The sequence below is a fragment of the Bufo gargarizans genome, chromosome 2 (genome assembly GCF_014858855.1).
Source record: "Bufo gargarizans isolate SCDJY-AF-19 chromosome 2, ASM1485885v1, whole genome shotgun sequence".
Taxonomy (NCBI): Eukaryota; Metazoa; Chordata; class Amphibia; order Anura; family Bufonidae; genus Bufo; species Bufo gargarizans.
Window position 1 is genome coordinate 694,325,006 of NC_058081.1, and position 23,344 is coordinate 694,348,349.

Consider the following 23,344-nt stretch of genomic DNA (forward strand, 5'->3'; position numbering starts at 1 on the left):
GCCCATAGCAACCAATTGTAGCACAGCTTTCATTCTTCCACAGCACTACAATAAATAAAAGCTGAGCTGTGATTGGTTATCTCGCCCATAGTAACCAATCGTACCACAGCTTTCATTCTTCAACAGCACTAATAGAAATAAAAGCTGACTTGTGATTGGTTGCCGTGGGCAACCAAAACCGATTTAAAAAAAATCCCCCCAGGCCCAAAGTCAGTGTGTAAAGCCGCTCTTTTAATAAAGCTTTGTATGTTGCAGGGGCGGCAAAAATGACGTCACGCTAAGGGCGGAAGCGGCGACATCTTGTGTAACACTTCCCTTTTCTTCTACTTCCGGGGGTGAAAGGGCGTAGGCTTTGGGGCGTATACTGTTGCCTGCTGGTCGTGTAGCGGAGACACCAGAAGGGAGGCCTCGGTCGAATGAGGAAACCTCCATTATCAGGAAGCGGAGGGGGCAGCTTTCCCAGTGTGTGCAGCGGCCGCCGCCAGAAGCTCAGCGGAGAGGTAGGTGAGGCTGACGGCGGAGGGTTATTAGTCACCGGGGTGACGTGTGCGGCTGACATTTCTGTCGCTACCCCGCTGACATCCGTACATGCCAGGGTCTGTTCCTTGTGCCGCATCCCGGTCCATTGCCCTTCATCACCCTGCGTGCAGCTCTGGAGGTGAATGCTGCTGGATGTGACAGATGGAGGCTGTGCTCCAGCATTCATCTGTGTCATCACATCTGCCCCCATAGACTTGTTGTGGAGGTGATGCTGCTGCAGCAGCTGTGTGTGATATCTCTGTCAGCGCTCTAGTCCCACCCAAAGCTGCAAGCCTGCCAGCATGTGTCAGTGGCCGCTCCTGATCTTCTGCAGAGCTGTACTCTGCTCCTAGTGTTACAGCCAGAGGGGCGTCCTGCCATGGGCTGCGGGTACGTCGTGGGTGATGGGCACAGGGGACATGTCCCTGGGTCTGGGCGAGCCTTTGTTTCGGGTCATTGTGGCCTCCAGATATTGTTTTCAGCAATGCATGGCTCAGCAGAAATCGCAGGGAACGGGACGGTGTCATCCCAGGGCTGTGCGCGTACTAGGGACTGGCACTGGGTGCTGCGGAGAAGGGTGCACCCATAGGGCCTCTGTAGTACTTGGAGGTTGGGTTCTCGTTACTATATTACCGCCACACCTTCGGCATGGTTGTACTGGATCATAAGACTGCGCTGGTTTACACGTCAGTGTTGTCTCCACCGACCGCTCACGTATCCATTGACTTTAATGGTTGTATTCACATCAGTGGTTTTTCCTGGACCGTAGGGACACCACTGGAGCACGCCCTATTACGGATCCCTCACGCCTACATTACAATCCATGAAAATACGTCTGGTGTTCACGGATCGTTGGTAGAAGATATTCTAGTTTCTGTGAAACACGGATAACGGCATGGACTGAAAATCACGGATGGATCACGCATGAAACGTGCTGCCACGCACACAGACGTGCGAGCCTGTGTAGCTCTGCAGGGGATGACTTATGTGAACGCACCCCGGGATAAAGCCCCTGCCCTACACATTAAAGGGGTTCTCCCGAACTAGAAAAACATGGTTGCTTTATTCTATAAACAGCCCCAGATTCGTCCATAGGTCGTGCCTGGCATTGCAGCTCATTGACATTGAAGTGAATGGGGCTGGGCTGTAATACCGCACGCCTCCTGTGGACAGGTGGGGCTCTGCCATCTTTATCTAGTCCTGCACAAGCCCTTTAAATGTGATCGGCAGAGACGTATAATGTCAGTTCTGCCTTTGGTTGCAGAGTTTAAAGGGTATTTCCATCCTAGACATCTATGGTCCCCCCTGTTGTCCAGGATGCAGGTTTCCCGAGTCCCGCCCTATCCAGCGCATCCTGCTGAGAACGAATGGAGCGGTGGCTGCGCGTGCGTGTGGCGTTATCCATTCATTTCTATGGTAGCCACAGAAATGGCAGTGCTGGGCTAACCCCTATAGGAGTGAACTGGTGATGTGGAGAGTTAACTCTCCGTTAATTCTCCACATCGGCCAGCACCCACCTCATTGGGTCGGAGGAGGACCCCTGTCCTGGAGATACAAGACCCCCCCATCTGTGTCATACTGTGGATCTGCCATTAGTGTACCATTTTGTGGTACAGCAGAGGGTCTTGTGCCCCATGACTCTAGTAGGGCCCTGTTCACACTGCCGTCATGGATTCAAATGATCACCGATTAACCCCATTTACTCGTGGGGGACTCTGTCGAGGTATATGTCATTTTTAGAACAAGAGTAGCCCTGCATGCTCATCTGTAACATACGCGTAGTCTTATCCCCTGTGCTTTACATTGCAGCTGTTTGTACAGGCTTCCTTCAATGCGGGTACAGATTGATAAGGACCTGCCTGATTTAGGACTATGAACTAGTTATCTCTAGTTGTCAGACTTGGGAGCCTCCGTTCTTAAAGGGAACCTGTCACCGGGATTTTGTGTATAGAGCTGAGGACATGGGTTGCTAGATGGCCACTAGCACATCTGCAATACCCAGTCCCCATAGCTCTGTGTGCTTTTATTGTGGGAAAAAACCGATTTGATACATATGCAAATTAACCTGAGAGGAGTCCTGTCCCTGACTCATCTCACATACAGGACTCATCTCAGGTTAATTTGCATATGTATCAAATCGTTTTTTTCCCACAATAAAAGCACACAGAGCTATGGGGACTGGGTATTGCGGATGTGCTAGTGGCCATCTAGCAACCCATGTCCTCAGCTCTATACACACAATCCCGGTGACAGGTTCCCTTTTAACCCCCTAAGTTTCGACCAGCTTCTTATCCCACCCTGCAGCTCGGACCCGCGAGGGTGGCACTCTTGTCCGTACGATGGGCGCATGCGATCCAGTGCGTCGTCATTGCTCCTCTGTTGAAATGCAGTGCACCTGCCGGCTACACATGCTCGGGTCCTGCAGATCGGGAGTCATTCACACTGCGCTTTAATGGAGGAGGCTGTATGACGTGTCTGGTCACACACCCCTCCATCTGCCGCTATGTACCTCTGCGATTCGGAAACTTTGTATGACATTTGCAGATGACAGCACCACTGGGCGCTATCACACAGGGTAATGCCAGTGCACATGGGCACTCAGTATAAAAGGGTCTTTCAGGGATTTCGGTAATGACGGCGTATCCCCAGGACAGGTTATCTGTATCTGATTGGTGGGGATCCAACTCTCGCCGCTCCTGTCGTCAGCTGCGACTGGACAAGTATTGCGCCATACATTGTATAGTGGCTGTGCTTGGGACTGCAGCTCAGCCCTATTGACTTAGAGGACCTCTCACCTCTCCTGACTTGACTATTTTAATAGCTTCATGCGTTCCCCATGTGATAACAATTCTGGAGCATCTATTCCTATGGCTCTGTGTTGTGCCATTCCTCTATTATTCCTGCTCGAAGTTATAAATGAATTGTCAGCAGTGATGGCCAGTTCGCCGTGTTTGCCCGCGAACACATGCGGGCTGCCATCTTAACTGACAAGTCCGGCGATGCACAGGTAAGTCCTTACCTGAGCCGGTATGAAATGCGGTCTCCGGGTGCAGGCAGTTCAGAGAACAGCCCGATGAAGGCCCCCGGTGACTGTTCTCGGAACTGCCTGCTCCCGGTGACCGCATTTCATTTCAGACCAGCTCGCGCACAGGCACAGGTAAGGACTTACCTGTGCCTCACCGTACTTGTCAGTTAAGATGGCAGCTCGCATGTGTACGCGGGCGAACTGGCCATCACTGATTGTCTGCAGTAAGGGTACAGAGGGGTGTTACCAATTTGGGGTTGCATGAAGCTATTAAAATAGGCATGTCAGGAGAGGTGAGAGGTCCTCTTTAAAGGTGTATTCCGATCTGGGACATTGATGGCATATCGCCAGGTGCAGGTCCCATGTCTCAGATCTGCTTCTATCTCCAGAACGAGACCACAAAATTGAAGCTAGAGCAGCCACACATACTCGGCCGCCCTCCATTCGCTGCTAGGGGACTTCCGAAAATAGCCGAGCGTGGAACTCCCATAGCGATGAATGGAGGGCACGCCCTCCTAGTGATATGCCATCCATGTCCCAGGTGGGCTCACCCCCTTTAAATTGGACCAAGATGCAGAAAGGCCATGGGTCTGATGTATGTCAGGTCCCAGACCCAGGAAGAGACGGCGGCTCTCAACCCAGCCTCATGGTCCGTTCAAGCTGCCGATCAGCACGGGGTCATGAATTTTTCAGTTCTAGAAAACCTCTTTAACCCTGCACCGAGCATTAGTAAATATGGCGGCTCCTTTACCATGCCGCCTGGGGAGGTACACACTGCATTAAAACCCCAAACCTTCATTGGGCCGATGTGTGACGTGTACCACGGCGGTACAGTTTGGGCTATAAGACCGCCACGTGCAGCGCCGCCACGTTTCATCCTTTCACTCGATTGCTGAGGTCAGATGCACGTTCTGTCTGATGAGTAGATGGACGGGCGTGCATTTATATTTTTATAGTTTAGTTTGTAGTTCTATTGCTACTTGTACTTCTGGCCGGTGGTGGGATCATCAATCAGTACCTACATGCTGTGTATTTTTGTGGCTTTTTAGCTCCTCTCCGTTAGGACAGAGCTGAGATCTGTGACTACAGTTTAGCTCCAGGGTCCACTTGGAGTCTGATGTAGTCTGAGACACACCCCCTGCCTCCTCATTGGTTCAGAAGGCTGCTCTCTCCCGCCCCCTTCTGCTCTGCCTCTTCTGATTGGCTGCTGTGTATAAGCAGAAGTCCAGGAGGGCAGTCTATGCAGAGTCATCACCACAAGCTGTTTTAGTGCAAATTGTCGATTGTGTTATTTTCTCACCCACTTTACAGTATTTATCCACTGCACGTTGGGGCGGGCGAGCATGGAAAGTCTAATTAAGACATGTGTCGGCGTTTGGTAATTATGATAATGTCTGATAATTAGCGACACGATCCGACGACGGCCACTACACCTCTTGGGTTGCGTGAATGTTGTGGCGTAATAATTCAGGGCACGTTCACAGGTGGCAGATAAAAAAAGGCGCACATGTTCCAGTCCATCCTCTGTGTCATGGAGTTTTGCTGCGACGTTCCTCCTTTCGGATGCGGTGGCGGATGATGACATATTATACACATGGCTTAGGCTACTTTCACAATCGCGTTTTGTGCGGATCCGTCATGGACGGACCTGTTCAGATAATATAACCATCTACATCCGTTCAGAACGGATCCGTTTGTATTATCTTTAACATAGTTTTTTTTATTGTATCAGTGAAAACGTATCCGTCCCCATTGACTTACATTGTGTTTTTTTAAACGGATCAGTTTGGCTCAGTTTCGTCAAAAGGACACCAACACGCTGCAGGCAGCGTTTTGGTGTCCGTCCCCAAAGCGGAATGGAGACTGAACGGAGGCAAACTGATGCATTCTGAGCGGATCCTTATCCATTCAGAAAGCAAACTGATCCGTTTTGGACCGCTGGTGAGAGCCCTGAACGGATCTCACAAGTGGAAAGCCAAAACGAGAGGGTGAAAGTAGCCTTATCCTAAGGACAGGCCATCAGTATCTGATGGGTGGGAGTCAGACTCCGCACCAACACTGATCAGCTTCCGAGCTACACAGCGGTGTCCATTGTGTAGTGGTTACTGCAGCGCCGTTTCCATTGAAAGTGAATGATAACCAGCTCCGACCCCAGCACGCGATGGACGGAGCTGTGCATCCCTGGTACAATAGCTACTGCAGAATAGCTGATTTGTGGGGGTTCGGGCTGTTGGACCCTCCGCCCATTATATGTCTATCTTTTAGTAAAGGCCATCACTTGTAAAATCCTGGACAAGCCCTTTAGAGGTTATCCAGGAAATGATAATAATGACCTATCCTCAGGATAGATCATCATCATGACATCACCGGGGGTCCAAGTCCCGACACCCCCGCCGATCAGCTCTTTCAAGGAGCCGCCGCTCTCACCGGACCTCTGGTGAGTGTGGACGCCTCCCGGCAGCTCACTAAGCACAGCGCCATATATTGTATAGTGGCTGTACTTGGTATTGCAGCTCATCCCCCTTCACTTCAGTGGGGCTGAGCTACAACTAGGCCATGTGAGCGGTGACGTTACTGACCTAGGAGGAGGCTGCGCTGCTCACAGAGCGCCTGGCCTCTTTTAACTGATCATGGGGGTCCCGGGTGTCTGACCCCCGCCGATCTGAGATTGATGATCTATCCTTAGGATAGGTCATCTATATATTATCGGATAAATCCCTATAAGGTCTGTCCACGTGAGGTGCATGTGCCGTGGAATTGCCTGCAGGGAGTCCTCACCGTTTTTTAAACAAAATCTCATCCACACGTTGCATAAAAGATCCACAAGGAATCAGCTTGGAAATCAACAGGTTAATTCCGTCAGCGTGACCATCTATACTGCGGACCTCACCTGCAATGGGTAAAATCTGCAAGTAATTCGTATGAATCTCGTTGCCCTTAAAGTACCTGAATTATTCATTGAGCCGGCCGCGGTGTCGGTGCTTTTCTACAGGTCATTGGACTCTGGGCAACTTGTAATAGTCCTAATGATTTCAAAAATAGAAGTGTCACTGGTTAATTGCTGTCAATTAACATAACGCAAGGTGAATGAAGAGAAGAAAAATCTCAGATCTTCTGTGCAGGTCGACTTGCTCAGATCCTTCTGTCTCTTCATGGAATCCCAGACAGACTGGATGATGTTGAGATCAGGGCTCTGTCCCTTCCAGGACTTTGTTGTTCTTTAGTTCTTAATGACATTGGCTGTATGTTTATGGTCGATGTTCTGCTGCCGAATACATTTTGGAGCCAATCAGATGCCTCCTTTATAATATTAGATGATGGAGAAGTATCTGCCTGAGGACACCATGAATCCTGTCCAAAACCCAACTCCATTTGCTGAAGTGCAGCCCCGAGCTTGCAAGGACCCTCCACCATCCCTCACTGTTGGGGCTCATTCTCACGGCCGTTGTTCAGCCGCTCCGTGCAATGGGGGGGCCACAATTTTCAGTCCCTAATGCACGGGCACGTGCGGCTGCTGCGACGGATCCAGACCCATTCAACTTGAACGGGCCCGTGATCTGTCCGCACTGCAAAAAAAATAGAACATGTTCAGAAGACAGAAGGATCTGAAATGAGTTCTCCAAGATGTCTAGAATAGGGGTGCACAGCCTTTTCTGGTTGGGGGCCACATTGTCATCCTGGACCAATTCTAAGGGCTGAAAAAAAAAAAACCTTAAAGGGCTGTTACCAACTGAAATACTGTATTTCTGGCATATCGGACATACAGTATATATCATAAATGTCTAGTTACACCTCCCGGACATGAAAGATACATGTGAGCAGCCACAAGACATGGACATACATGTCTGTCTGGGGGGCCCACAGAATGGTATGGAGGGCCGCAGGTTGTGCCCACCTGGTCTAGAACAACTTCCCTGCTCCTTCAAAAACTGGACCTAGAAGAACTAATGCTGAAGGTGAAGGCGGTCATCCCAAATATTGGTTGGATTTAGATTTCTCTCTTCTCCATTCACTTTGCATTTTGTTAATTGATGAAACCCTTGCATTGTGTATAGATAGTGCGCCCAGTGTCCACTGCAGGCGGAAACGTGCAGCCTATTGTCCACATGTGAAACCAGCCCAGCGTCTCATTGCCACGTGCTCGCATCCGGTCAGGTTTGAGGTGAAGACTAATGCCGCGTGCAGCGCCGTTCAACACTCCAGAAAGCGGAGCCCTTCAGAAGTCTGTGGGGTGATGCAGCAGAGCCGGCAATGCTTCGTGGCTTCCGATCTGAGGTGTGAATAGAGCCCTGGGACGGCATTTTTTTTTTATCACATCCTTGCCTTTTATGTCTTTCTTTTCTATTCTTATAGGAGGACAATGAAATGCAGCTCTCGGGCAGATTTTCTTCACGTCGGTGTTTATATCCGTGATCTCCATAGTTCCTCTGATATACAATGGCCTCGACGTACAATGAGGTTTCCTGGGGTATTGTAATGTAACACCTCATTCATACAAAACCACTGGCACTGTATATGTGTGAGCGATGGATCTGCTGTCTAGTGGCGCCTCCCTGCAGTACAGCGCGGTACCGCATGTTCTGTACCGCTCTTCCACTGCGCCACGAGGAGCGGCTCCTTTGGACACCATGTGAGGAGCGGCTCCATGTTGTGTACAGGTTTTCTGATTACGGTGATGACCTAAGGTGACAACAGTTTCAACAATGGTGACCCTGAAACCAGTTGATGTTGTAACTGGATGGATGGCTGTATATATAGTAAGCTTATCACGCCGTACCATCTAAGTGCACTATAGTGCGCCAACCTACTTCTAAAAAAAAGCCCGCGAAGATGGCGCCAGACCAAAATGGAGAAATGTGATCTAAAAAAGGGCGGCAGACCAGAACAACCACTTTGGCTTGAAGGGGCTTTCCAAGATTTTTTATTTTTTTTATTATTTGCCTTAAAGGGAGTCTGTCACCAGCATTTCACCTTTTTAACCCTTCCCACAGCTCCCTAGCATGCTTACAGTTAATAAAAACGTTACCTCTGGCATCTTTCCTGCTCTTATAAATCCATCAAAAACGATCTTTGTAAGATATGCAAATGAGGGCTCGCAAGTGCCCAGGGGCGGGGTTACTCTCTTAGGTCCCCTGCTTGCTCAGCCTTTTCACTGCGTCCCCCCCCCGCCCCTTCCTACCCTCCACCTGCCCATCCTTTCCCTCTGACCGCCTTTCTCATAGCTTGTTATTCCGCCGATATCCTGCGCCTGCGCACTCATTCCTTTGGCCGGCGCATGCGCACTGCGATGCCCATTCCTCGTACGGCATCACAGTAATTAATGCGCATGTGCCGATGGACCGCCTCCTTTGAGTTTTCGCGTCGTTAGCCGGCGCAATAGTTAGTGATGCCGTACAAGGAATGGGCAAGAAGGGGCGGGGGGACGCAATGAAAAGGCTGAGCAAGCAGGGCACCTAAGAGAGTAACGCCGCCTCTGGGCACTTGCGAGCCCTCATTTGCATATCTTATAAAGATAGTTTTTGATGGATTTATAAGAGCAGGAAAGATGCCAGAGTTAACGTTTTGATTAACTGTAAGCATGCTAGGGAGCTGTGGGAAGGGTTAAAAAGGTGAAATGCTGGTGACAGGCTCCCTTTAAAGAGGACCTGTCCCCGCTCCTGACATGTCTGTTTTAGTAACTACTTGCATCCCCCGTGTAATAACAATTCGAGAGCATCTTTTCTTAGACTAGGCTCGAGCGAATCGAGCTTCGGATCATAGATCCGAAGTCGATTCGTTAAAAAACGACGTTAGTAATGCTGTTTCCGTACAGCTTTAAAATGTATGGGCTATGTGTAGCCAAACTTAGTCTCGGCCGCAGGCGCTCAAGACTTTGGTGAATGTCTTCGATATTCCTATATGCGGATTTAAGAACATTTTAAGATAGGAGGGAGGCTGCGGCGGCTCCTGGGAGGGGAGGAGGGAGGCTGCGGCGGCTCCTGGCAGGGGAGGAGGGAGGCTGCGGCGGCTCCTGGCAGGGGAGGAGGGAGGCTGCGGCGGCTCCTGGCAGGGGAGGAGGGAGGCTGCGGCGGCTCCTGGGAGGGGAGGAGGGAGGCTGCGGCGGCTCCTGGGAGGGGAGGAGGGAGGCTGCGGCGGCTCCTGGGAGGGGAGGAGGGAGGCTGCGGCGGCTCCTGGGAGGGGAGGAGGGAGGCTGCGGCGGCTCCTGGGAGGTGAGGAGGGAGGCTGCGGCTGCTCCTGGGAGGGGAGGAGGGAGGCTGCGCCGGCGGCGGCTCCTGGGAGGGGAGGAGGGAGGCTGCGCCGGCGGCGGCTCCTGGGAGGGGAGGAGGGAGGCTGCGCCGGCGGCGGCTCCTGGGAGGGGAGGAGGGAGGCTGCGCCGGCGGCGGCTCCTGGGAGGGGAGGAGGGAGGCTGCGCCGGCTCCTGGGAGGGGAGGAGGGAGGCGGCGCCGGCTCCTGGGAGGGGAGGAGGGAGGCGGCGGCGGCTCCTGGGAGGGGAGGAGGGAGGCGGCGGCGGCTCCTGGGAGGGGAGGAGGGAGGCGGCGCCGGCTCCTGGGAGGGGAGGAGGGAGGGGAGGAGGGAGGCGGCGCCGGCTCCTGGGAGGGGAGGAGGGAGGCGGCGGCTCCGGGGAGGGGAGGGGAGGAGGGAGGCTGCGGCGGCTCCGGGGAGGGGAGGGGAGGAGGGAGGCTGCGGCGGCGGCTCCTGGGAGGGGAGGGGAGGAGGGAGGCTGCGGCGGCGGCTCCTTGGAGGGGAGGAGGGAGGCTGCGGCGGCGGCTCCTGGGAGGGGAGGAGGGAGGCTGCGGCGGCGGCTCCTGGGAGGGGAGGAGGGAGGCTGCGGCGGCGACTCCTGGGAGGAGGGAGGCTGCGGCGGCGGCTCCTGGGAGGGGAGGAGGGAGGCTGCGGCAGAGGCTTTTGAATAAACCAAGAAGCGAGGAATGAGACAACAAATTCCATACGTCAAATATAATTTATTTTTATTTATTTTTTTCTGTGCTTAAAAAACACTGTGGGGCAGATGACCAGCGCCCGCCGATTATAAAGAAGTGTCTTGCATTTAGATGGAGACGTCAGATGTGCTGACGTCTCCATCTAAAAAACATGGACTCCGCATTTTGGGTGCAGTTCTTTATTCTACCCGGTTCAATTTGAACATGGATTTGGAGCAGAATCTGCACCAAAAATGTTTTTGGGACTTTTTTTCTGGCTTTTAAAACCACAAGTGGGGAAAAAAAACACGCTGTGTAATCTAACTTGCGGTTTTCCAATGTAAGTCTATGGCAGGCAGATTGCACCCTTTTCAGCGTTTTCTAAATGCAGGAATCTGCACCAAAGTCCATGCCGGAAAAAGGGTGCAAACTACAGACATCATCCAAATAAGGGAGGACTGAGGTAAAAGTAGCGCTAATTTGCTACAAATACAGGGCGCTAGAAAAAACATCAACATCACCAAAAAAGAGAGTCCGTTAACTTTAAAGCGGTCCTCTCACTTCATCAAATGGCATTTATCATGTAGAGAACGTTAATACAAGGCACTTACTAATGTATTGTGATTGTCCATATTGCCTCCTTTGCTGGCTGGACTCTTTTCCATCACATTATACACTGCTCATTTCCAGGGGTTAGATCCACCCTGTAATCCAGCAGCAGTGGTCGTGCTTGTTTGCTATAAAAAAAAAAAAACGACCACTCTTGTGTCCGGTATCGCGGGAGTGCGCATAGGCTGGTGCTTTTTCCTATAGTGTGCAAACATGGCCACCGCTGATGGATTGCAGGGTGGTCGTAACCATGGAAACGAGCAGTGTATAACGTGATGGAAAAATGAATCCAGGCAGCAAAGGAGGCAATATGGACAATCGCAATACATTAGTAAGAGCCTTGTATTAACTTTGTCTGTATGATAAATGATATTTGCTGAAGTGACTCAGGCCCTTTTACTTTTCTCAGAAAATTACTTGACTGTGAGAATTTTTGAACTTTTGGAAAACCTCTTTAAGCTGACTGGAAGATTAAACTTTACTTTTGACTGTAAGTTACTTCTGCATTTGAAGGGTTAAAGAGCCCTCCTGATATCCTCCACACATCATGTTTTGCTGATGGGAAAGGGAAAAATATGTTTTTATACCCCAAGGACTCGCTTTCCTGGCATGTAAAGCACAGAGGAGCATTCAGTTCAGGAAACGTCAGATTGTGCACCAAGAATTTCTCACACAGCAGCATCAGATGGAAATAAAAAGTGCGCAATGTACGAGAATCTCCTCACGAGCATGTTGTTTATTGGGGAAGTACGGTATTGCTAGGACCATTTACATACCTATAATGATAATACAGTATATACAATCGCTCTACATTTTAGGCTACAAGCTTCATTCCTTTTCAGACCCTCTGACATTCAGTTTGCAGCCTCCTACTAGTTTCAGTAACACATGCTGGATGTGAGATCTGTGTGTGCAGGATGCTGCTGTCCTCACTAGCTCTCAAGTGTCAGCACAGCTTCATTCTTGTACTCCTTTCTCTTTCTAATACATCTCCCTCTCTAAATGCTGATGACAGGGGGTCCTATTTGCTCTTCTCTCTTTCTAATACATCTCCCTTCTCTAAATGCTGATGACAGGGGGTCCTATTTGCTCTGACTCTTCTCCAGGGGCATCGTTCACATGCGCACCGACAAGCGGCCGGGGCGCAGGGAAAAACACTGAAGGTGCCGTAGCTCTGAACCGGCTGCGGACTGTCAATCAGTTTCTGTGTGCATGAGGATATTTTCAGCCTCCATCAGGGTGGTGCCAGGTACGTACAGCGTGGATCGATCAGGGGGTTAGAACTAGGGATCGACCGATTATCGGATTTACCGATATTATCGGCCGATATTCAGGATTTTGAACACTATCGGTATCGGCATCTATTTTGCCGATATTCCGATAGTGTATGGGGAACACAGATCGCGCTGCTGACAGCGCTCTCCGTGTTCCCCTTAGCAGCACAGGGGAGAAGGAGCAGTGTCTCCTCCCCCTGTGCTGCTGCTGCTGCTGCCGCCAATGTAAGGACAGGGGACAAGAGGAGGGGAGGAGCTATGGCCACTGCTCCACCAATGAAGATTAATCTATCATTCATTCATATACAGGAGGCGGGAGCTGCAGGATCACATAGCCGGCTCCCGACCTCTATGAGCTGTAGCTGCGATCTGCGGTAGTTAACTCCTCAGGTGCCGCGGATCACAGCTCATAGCGGTCGGGAGCCGGCTATGTGATCCTGCATCCAGCTCCCGCCTCCTGTATATGAATGAATGTGAGATTAAGCTTCATTGGTGGCGCAGTGCGCCCCCCCAAGCCCCCCAGTATCAGACATTAGTGGCGCAGTGCGCCCCCCCCCCCCAGTATTAAGCATTGGTGGCGCAGTGCGCCTCCCCCCAAGCCCCCCCAGTATTAACCAGTGGTGGCACAGTGCGCCCCCCCTCCCCCCCAGTATTAAGCATTGGTGGCGCAGTGCGCCTCCCCCCCAAGCCCCCCCAGTATTAAGCATTGGTGGCGCAGTGTGCCCCCCCACCCCAGTCGCAGTGCGCCCCTCCACAGGATCCCCTCTCCCCTGCTCCTCCGATCGGAGCCCCAGCAGTGTAATGCTGGGGCTCCAATCGGTTACCATGGCAGCCAGGACGCTACTGAAGCCCTGGCTGCCATGATAAGCTCCATGCTGCTGTGTGCACAGAGCACAGAGCAGCAGGGACAGTGTGAGCTCCTATTCACCCTGATAGATCTCTATCAGGGTGAATAGGACAAGGGTTCTAGTCCCTAAGGGGGCTAAAAGTTAGTTAAAAATAAAAATAAAAACACCAAAATATTAAATATAAATGAAAAAGAAAGATTTACAAAAAAAATACACATTAACAATAAACATTAATTTTCAGCAGATTTGTGGGAATTTTTATATTTTTTTCAAAAATGAAAATTCCCAGAATATCGGTATAAATTATCGGCTATCGGCCTGAAAGTTCACAAATTATCGGTATCGGTATCGGCCCTAAAAAATCAATATCGGTCGATCCCTAGTTAGAACAACCCTGGAAATGGGACTTTAGCCAGTGACCGCCTCTGACTACAGTGCTGGGGGTGCCGCCCACGGTACCTTCTCCCTTATCTTATCTAGTCATTTTGAACTTTGTCTTGTTCACAAAGCACATAGCAGGCGCAGAGACTTTCCTGATGGCGCCATATCCTTTCTACACGGAGCAGAAATAGCGCGTTTCAGGTATTATGATGGGTTTTCTATTACACAGATCCCTCCTGTCTATAGCCCTGTGACGAGGCCGACAAATAAAAAACATACCTCGTCGGCCCTAGTGCTTTATATACCGTACTGTACCGATTTACGGCATTACTAAGGAGAGGCTAACAAAGGGAAGACTTTTGCAGACTTGTCCTTTCTTCGTATTGATAACATTCCTGCATTCGTGACCTCTGGGGCCAGTGATTGGATGCAGAGCTCATGTAGATGTGACATAATCGATGCAGCACCAATGGGGACTGGAGCGGTAGCAAATTTTTATCTCTTTCGTATGGCCCCCTGCGCTCTGTTGCAATTTTTAAAAATATTGTCATTTTAGGCTACTTTCACACTTGCGCTTGATCGGATCCGTTCTGAACGGATCCGATCATATTAATGCAGACGGAGGCTCCGTTCAGTACGGATCCGTCTGCATTAATAACTTAGAAAAATTTCGCAAGTGCGCAAGTAGCCTGAGCGGATCCGTTCAGACTTTCAATGTAAAGTCAATGGGGGACGGATCCGCTTGAAGATTGAGCCATATGTGACATCTTCAAGCGGATCTGTTCCCATTGACTTACATTGTAAGTCTGAACGGATCCGCTCGCCTCCGCACGGCCAGGCAGACACCCGAGCGCTGCAAGCAGCGTTCAGCTTTCCGCCTGTCCGTGCGGAGGCGAGCAGAGCGAAGGCTGAACGCCGCCAGACTGATGCATTCTGAGCGGATCCGCGTCCATTCAGACTGCATCAGGGCTGGACGGAGGCGTTTGGGTCCGCTCGTGAGCCCCTTCAAACGGAGCTCACGAACGGACCCATGAACGCTAGTGTGAAAGTAGCCTAATACTGCGTCTTTTTTTTTTTTTTTGTGCCGCAGCCAGATGTTGCATGTATTGGCCTATTGGAAATCTAAAAAGCCCTACAAATACTACATTTTTTGGTATTGACTTTCTAAGGGCTCATGCACACGGCTGTTGCCCGGCTGTGGCCGTATTGCAGGCCGCATACAGGGCGTCCGCCATACACGGGCATCGGCCGTGTGCACCCCGCATCACTAATCGCGGAACCATTCACTTGACCGCAATCATAGAGATGCGGAACGGAGACACGGATCGGAAGCACTACTGAGTGCTTCCGTGGGTTTTTTGTCCATACCTCTGCACCGCAAAAAGTAGTGCATGCACTACTTTTTTGCCGTTCGGACTGTCTGATACGGATCGCAGACCCCATTCAAGTAAATGGGTCCACCATGCGCATGTGGCTGCCCCACGGTCGGTGCCCATGCATTGCAGACCTTAATTTGTGGTCCGCAGCATGGGCCCGGCCAGCTCTAAGAGTGTGTTCACACGATGGATTTTGTGTGTGCGTTTGCGCATGCTATTTTAGGTATTCCCATAGGAATGAATGGAGGGTGTGCACGTTGTGCGCCGTCCTTCACTTTACGGACACCGTTTATAACGATAGGTGCGGGTCCCAGAGGTGGGAATATCCTAGCGATATGCCCCTAATGTCTGAGGTGAGACAACCCCTTTAAGCGAGCCACTGACTCGAGAAAGGAAAATCACATTAATTGGGGAACAAACGGAACACTGTCCTGGTGACCTCCTTTTCGTCTTTACAGCATGTGATCAATTCTTGGTCTTTTCTGTCATCCAAGATGGCCGCACCGCTTCTCAGACTACCTGCTGTGTATTGTGCATCCTTAGTCCAAGACACTTCTGGATTGGCCAGCCCCGCCGTGGCATTTGGCCAGCCCCGCTCACGTGAGCAGTTCTCGTCATTAGCGGACTGGTAAAGGTGGACACGTGTGCGTCTGCAGCATACCTCCATGATTGCAAATAGTGGTAATGAACTTAAAGTGGTTCTCTGGGAATGATTTAAAATGGCAACCTGTCCTACAATGTGAGCAGGACTGGTTGCCTTCATTTGTAGGGTTAACTGGGGGGACCTCAGTACACACTACGCTCCGGCACTTGCATATACTACATATTGGTGAGCGTTCCTGTCAGGCTGCTCAGCCGATGGCATATCGTAGACTGGACCCTATCATTACCATCCATTGAAGTGGCGTGTAGTGAGGCCACGCTCCCTTACACCCCTTGACAGCTCTGCCAGTGGAGCCAACCAGTCCTGCTCACATTCTAAGACATGTTGCCGGTGGCCATTTTAAATCCTGGAGAACCCCTGTAAGCACCCCATACATAGCTGAACGTGGATGTGTATGAGGTAGTCGGAGTTCTAGCTGGTGGTTTGGCAGCCTTTAGTCAGGCACACAGTTGAAGCTTGGGGGTGTTCACTTATGTTACAGATTGTGACGTCATAGTGTAAATCTATACATTTTATGTTGATATCGTCATTTCCGTGGTGGCGGAGGATTTTACGTTTTTTTTCCCTTTATTGTTCTACCTTACTACCTAGTTTTATAAATGATTTTCTTCTCTCTTCTAGACATTGAAGCCTTGAAATCGCCACCAGGAATTAAGATTTACCCATAACCTTCTACTACTGACCGTGAGCGTCTGTCGGACGTTTGCAGTCTGTTCGCCAGCCGCCGTATCCTTAATGGTCTGTGGGGCAGATGACCAGCGCCCGCCGATTATAAAGAAGTGTCTTGCATTTAGATGGAGACGTCAGATGTGCTGATCCAGTATTAATCCTAAAATGCAGCCCCCCTCCATAAAGGTGAGCGCTCGCTTTGTGCTGTACATACCATATGGCTCCAGTAGTGGTAAAGAGGTGTATACACTCCCCCGAATATCTCAACCACCTGCGCCTGTCTAATCCGGGAATGGCAGGTTATCTAAAGGAGGCGCTGTCTGTTCTCCAGACATGTCTGCTTTAGTAACTACATGCATTCCCCATGTAATGTTGTCATTCCTCTATTATTCCTACTAGATGTTTATGAATGAACTGGTTTTGGTGTTGGTTTGTGGCTACTTTCCCTTGGATGGATTATAGTGTATAGGATTAGGGTTGGGGTTGTGCATACAGTGTAACTGGAAAAAACCCTGAAAAACTTACTGCCCCTCAGTGATTTGTATATATTAAAAAATGTAAATAAAATAAACCGGGGATGGCTGGATTTAGGAAAACATCCGAGTCGGCCTTGCCATTTCCTGTAACTCTGCTTACTCAGGTTATTTCTGTCTCTGCCACGAAAGACTGGGATCGGAATACCCCTTTAAAGGATCCCTGAACAAAGCATAATGTGCAGAGTAAAGTTTGACGCTCTTTCTGCATGGACACCTGCAAGCTGCTACACAGCAGATTCCCCAGGAACTGCCTCCTTCCTCCCAGCCCCTCCATCTTCAGCTGAAGAATGACTCTTATCTCTTCCTCTGAACTAGAATGACCTCATGGTCAAAACCGGAGGTTTAGGGAAAGCAGCGGGGGACTTAATGCATGTTCTGTAATGTATATACTACTATTGGTACTATAGACGGTGCTATGTATGTACTACAGCTGGTACTATTGGTACATTAGTCGGTGCTATGTATTACAGCTGGTTCTATAGGCGGTGCTATGTATGTACTACAGCTGGTACTATTGGTACAATAGTCGGTGCTATGTATATACTACAGCTGGTTCTATAGGCGGTGCTATGTATGTACTACAGCTGGTTCTATAGGCGGTGCTATGTATGTACTACAGCTGGTTCTATAGGCGGTGCTATGTATGTACTACAGCTGGTTCTATAGGCGGTGCTATGTATGTACTACAGCTGGTTCTATAGGCGGTGCTATGTATGTACTACAGCTGGTTCTATAGGCGGTGCTATGTATGTACTACAGCTGGTTCTATAGGCGGTGCTATGTATGTACTACAGCTGGTTCTATAGGCGGTGCTATGTATGTACTACAGCTGGTTCTATAGGCGGTGCTATGTATGTACTACAGCTGGTTCTATAGGCGGTGCTATGTATGTACTACAGCTGGTTCTATAGGCGGTGCTATGTATGTACTACAGCTGGTTCTATAGGCGGTGCTATGTATGTACTACAGCTGGTTCTATAGGCGGTGCTATGTATGTACTACAGCTGGTTCTATAGGCGGTGCTATGTATGTACTACAGCTGGTTCTATAGGCGGTGCTATGTATGTACTACAGCTGGTTCTATAGGCGGTGCTATGTATGTACTACAGCTGGTTCTATAGGTACTATAGTATCTGTGTTATTATTTATTAAAGCACCATTCATTCCATAGCGCTGTACATATGATAAGCGGTGCACATACATAATACAGACAATTGCACTAATCATAAACAAGATGAGTTACAGACTGGTACAGAAGGAGAGAGGGCCTGCCCGTGAGGGCTTACAATCTACATGGTATAGGAGAAGGACACAGTAGGTGCGGGTAAAGCTGGTCATGGCGGTATAGAGGCAGCAGGGTCACTGGTTGTAGGCTTGTCTGAAGAGGTGGGTTTTCAGGTTTCTTTTGAAGGATTCCACTGTAGCCGAGAGTCTGATATGTTGGGGTAGAGAGTTCCAGAGTGTGGGTGATGCACGGGAGAAATCTTGGAGGCGATTGTGGGAAGAGGCGAGAAGAGGAGAGAAGGTGGTCTTGTGAGGATCTGAGATTACGTGTAGGGTTGTATCGTGAAAGTAGCTTAGAGATGTAGGGAGGGGACAGGTTGTGGACGGCCTTGTATGTATTTGTTAGTATTTTGAACTAAATTCGCTAGGCAATGAGGAGCCAGTGAAGGGATTGGCAGAAGGGAGAGGCAGAGGAGTAACAGGGTGGGAGGTGGATTAGTCGGGCAGCAAAGTTGAGGATAGATTGGAGGGGTGCGAGAGTGCTAGATGGAAGGCCACAGATAAGAGTGTTGCAGTAGTCTAGGTGGGAGATGATGAGGGCATGTAAAAGCCTTTTCATATACTCAAAGTTGAGGAAAGTGCAGATGTGGGAGATGTTTTTGAGTTGGAGACGGCAGGTGGTGGAGAGGGCAGAATCCAAGGTCATGCCAAGGCAGCGGACTTGGTTGACCGGAGAGAGGGTGCAGCCATTGATCGTGATAGATAGGTCTGTTGGGGGGTTGATAAAAATGGGGGGAAAGATGATGAATTCTGTTTTATTTATTTTAAGTTTTAGAAAGTGAGAGGAGAAGGATATAGAAGATAGACATTGTGGGATTCTGGATAGTAAGGTGGAGATGTCTGGACCAGAGAGAGTAGATTTGTGTGTCGTCAGCATAAGTGATACTGAAAGCCATGGGACTCTATGAGCTGTCCCAGGCCGAAGGTGTAGATAGAGAAGAGCAGGGGTCTTAGGACAGAGTCTTGCGGGACACCAACAGAGAGGGAATGAGACGAGGAGGTGGTGTGAGAGTGGGAGATGCTAAATGTTTGCTCTGTGAGGTATGATGTGATCCAGGAGAAGGCCAGGTCAGTGATGCCAAGAGATGAGTCTGTAACAGAAGGGAGTGGTTGACAGTGTCAAAGGCAGAGGACAGGTCAAGGAGAAGGAGGACAGAGTAATGTTTTTTGTTTTTGGCTGTTAGTAGGTCATTGGTGACTTTGGTGAGGGGGTCGGAAGCCAGATTGTAGCCGGTCAAAGAGGGAGCAGGAGGAGAGGTGTGAGGACAGTTCAGAATGGACATGTTGCTCAAGCAGCTTTTGAGGCATACGGAAGAAGTGAAATGGGGCGATAACTGGACAAAGATGGGTTAAGTGAAGGCTTTTTGAGGATGGGTGTAACGGTAGCATGTTTTAAAAGCAGAGGGGAAGACACCGAAGGATAGTAATGGGTTGAAGAGATGAGTTAGGACTGGGATAAGCACTGTGGTGAGGTTAGGGATGAGGTGGGATGGGATTGGGTCAAGTGCACAGGTGGTGGGATGTGATCTGGAGAGTAGAGTGGAGAGTTTTTCTTCTGTAATGGTGGAGAAGAGGACTGAGCAGTTGTGTAGAGGGTCTGTGGGGACTGTGCACTGAAGCTTTCTCTGATGTTGACTATCTTTTGTTTAAAGTATGTGGAAAAGTCCTCAGCTGAGATGAGAGGAGACGGTGGGGGCGCCAGGGGACGGAGATGGGAGTTAGGTGTTAAAAAGTTGTTTAGGGCTGTGGGGCAGGGAAGATATGAGAGATGAGAAGTCACCTGTTTTGCATCAGCGAGTGAGGATTTGAAAATGAGGAGGGATTGCTTGTATGCGGTAAAATGATCCTTAGAGTGGGATTTCTTCCATCGCTGCTCGGCAGCCTTGGAAGCTTGTCTGAGTTTTTTGGTCAGGTTGGTGTGCCAGGGTTGTCTGGGGGTGGTAAATGACAGCTACTTGAAGGTTGGAGGGAAAGTAGATGCGAACAGTGTACTTCAAGTAAAGTGAGTGTAATGGAGGGTGGCAGTAGAGTTGGGCTGTAGGAGCAGGTGTCTAATAGGAGAAGACCAACTCCTCCACCATGTTTGCTGACGGTGCGGGGGATGTGAGTGAAATAAAATACGCTATAAGAGAGTGCAGCAGAGGAGGTGGTGTCAGATGGTGCCATGTTTCTGTGAGACCCAGAAAGGAAAGTTTTCGAGAGATGAAGAGGTCATGAATGTAGGAGAGTGTGTTACAGACATAGCGTGCATTCCATGATGCTCCTGCAAGAGGAACTAAAGGAGCAGGGGTCAGAGGAATGGGTATTAAGTTTAAGGGGTTGCAGAAATTTGTAGGAGATTTGTAGTAGGGTGATAGTGGGGATTTGCTGAGGTCGGCCTGGATTTGGAAAGATATCACCAGCAATAAGAAGGAGAGAAAGTGTTAGGGTACTTTCACACTAGCGGCAGGGGACTCCGGCAGGCGAACAGCCTGTCTGATCCGTGCTGCCGCTACTGCACGCGTGCCGCCGGAGGTACGCTCCGTGTCCATTGACTATAATAGGGGCGGGGTGGAGTTACGGCGTGCGCTGCCATGCTGCCGCCGGAACTCCACTCGCCCCCTTTATAGTCAATGGGGATGAAGTGTACCTCTGGCAGCACACGTGCACTAGCGACAGCATGGATCCGAAAGGCTGTTCGCCTGCTGGAGTCCCCTGCCGCTAGTGTGAAATTTGCCTTAGTAGGTGAGAATAAGAGAGGGCATGAAATATTTGTGTGTTTGGGAAGGAAGTGTTTTACGTTGCCAAACCAGTTTGTGCAAGCGGTCATATGAGAAGGTAAGATGGAGGGAGAGATTAATAGTTCCTTGCTGGGTGAATGGATGTGGGGGTATTTTAAAGAGGTAGTGGAAAAGTGGGAAGAGTAAGATGAAAAATTGAAACATTGCTTCCATTAACTATTTCTGTAATTACCTTTTGGTCCCCTTTCAATTCTGTGTTCGGTATGTGCACTTAGAGTATGTACTACAGCTGGTACTATTGATACTATGGTCGGTGCTATGTATGTACTACAGCTGGTACTATAGTCGGTGCTATGTATGTACCACATACAGCTGGTACTATTGGTACTATAGTCGGTGCTATGTATGTACTACAGCTGGTACTATAGTTGGTGCTATGTATGTACTGCAGTTGGTACTATTGGTACTATAGTTGGTGCTATGTATGTACTGCAGTTGGTACTATTGGTACTATAGTCGGTGCTATGTATGTATTACAGCTGGTGCTATTAGTACTTAGACTGGCACTGTTACCAAATCTGTTTTGTACTATTAGTAAGTAAGAGATTCCTGGCCGTGCTCACTGTGTAGACAAAAATGATGGAGTTTAAACCCAGCCCCCTTTTCCTAAAACCCCTGGCTCATGTGCATCAAAGGGGTTATCCGACTCCTTGTAACGGGACCCCACCGATGAGCTGTTTGAGAAGGTACCGGCGCTCCTGTTAGGACAGGTCCTCAGTAAGGCTAATTTCACACTAGCGGCAAGGAACTCTGGCAGGCTGTCCGGCGGGTGAAAAGCCTGTCTGATCCGCTCGGGCCCCATTGACTATAATGGGGGCGATTCGGAGTTCCGACGGCAAACATGCTGACATGTGGTAGTTTTATTCTGGCCGTCTCTCGGCATGTTTGCCGTGCTGCCGCCGGAACTCCGGCCCACCCCATTATAGTCAATGAGCGGTAGTCCGGGGGCATGCATGCACTAGCGGCAGCACGGATCTGACAGGCTGTTTACTCGCTGGAACAGCCTGCCGGAGTTCCTTGCCGCTAGTGTAAAAGTACCGTAAGGCTGGGTTCACACAGGCGAGATTTCCGCGTGGGTGCAATGTGTGAGGTGAATGCATTGCACCCGCACTGAATCCGAACCTATTCATTTCTATGGGGCTGTGCACATGAGCGGTGATTTTCACACATCACTTGTGCGTTGAGTGAAAATCGCAGCATGCTCTATATTGTGCGTTTTACACGCAACGCAGGCCCCATAGAAGTGAATGGGGCTGCGTGAAAATCGCAAGCAAGCGCGGATGCGGTGTGATTTTCACGCACGGTTGCTAGGAGACTATCGGGATGGGGACCCGATCATTATTTTCCCTTATAACATGGTTATAAGGGAAAATAATAGCATTCTGAATACAGAATGCTTAGTAAAATAGGGCTGGAGGGGTTAAAAAAATATATAAAATAATTTAACTCTCCTTAATCCACTTGTTCGCGCAGCCGGCATCTCTTCTGTCTTCATCTGTGAAATAAAGGACCTGTGATGACGTCACTGCGCTCATCACATGGTCTGTCACATGATCCATCACCATGGTGATGGATCATGTGATGGACCATGTGATGAGCCTAGTGACTTATTCAGAATGCTATTATTTTCCCTTATAAACCATGTTATAAGGAAAAATAATACAATCTACACAACACCTAACCCAAACCTGAACTTCAGTGAAGAAGTTCGGGTAGCACATTCATTTTTTTTATCACGCGCGTGCAAAACACATTGCACCCGCGCGATAAAAACTGAACAACTGGATGCAATCGCAGTCAAAACTGACTGCAATTGTGTACCTACTCGCGTGGGTTTGCCGCAATACACCTGGGACGCATCCTGAACAAATCCGTCACGCCTGTGTGAACCCAGTCTAAGGCTACTTTCACACTAGCGTTTTTACTGGACTTGGCAGGGTTCAGCATAAACGCTTCCGTTACTGATAATACAACCATCTGCGTCCGTTATTAACGGATCCGGTTGTATTATCTGTGACGTTTCCAAGACGGATCAGTCATAAACTCGATTGGAAGTCAATGGGGGACGGATCCAATTTCTATTGTGTCATAGTTAAACGGATCCGTCCCCATTGCCTTGCATTGGGGGTTGCGCCGGATCCGTCTTGCTCCGCATCCCAGGACGAAAAGCAAAATGCAACATGTTGCGGATTGTTCTTCGGTCTGGGAACGCAACTAAACAGAACGGAATGCATTTTGGAGCACTCTGTTCAGTTTTGTCCCCATTGACAATGAATGGGGACAAAACAGAAGTGTGTGGTGTTTTTCCTTTTTTTTCTTTTTTTTTCCTGGTATTGAGCCCCTATGACTGATGTCAATACCGGAAAACGCTAGTGTGAAAGTAGCCTTACAAAGACTCTGATTACTCCTTTAACATCAGAGGGAAGCAAAGACATGGCTGCAGACCTAAGGGAAGAATA

The 23,344-nt window shown here is 49.7% G+C and overlaps 1 protein-coding gene across 9 annotated transcripts in view; it reads left to right on the forward strand.

The window, feature by feature from the left end:
* The first annotated feature begins 336 nt into the window (after window positions 1-336).
* EPN1 (epsin 1) overlaps window positions 337-23,344 on the forward strand; it is a 65,629-nt gene continuing 42,621 nt past the window's right edge. For 7 of the 9 annotated variants that reach the window (XM_044282373.1, XM_044282380.1, XM_044282378.1 and 4 more), the window contains exons 1-2: window positions 337-500; window positions 16,238-16,471. The gene's annotated coding sequence lies outside the window, so the exon portion shown is untranslated. Of the gene's footprint in view, window positions 505-16,237; window positions 16,472-23,344 lie in introns of all 9 variants that reach the window. The other 2 variants (XM_044282374.1, XM_044282375.1) reach the window with 2 other exon arrangements.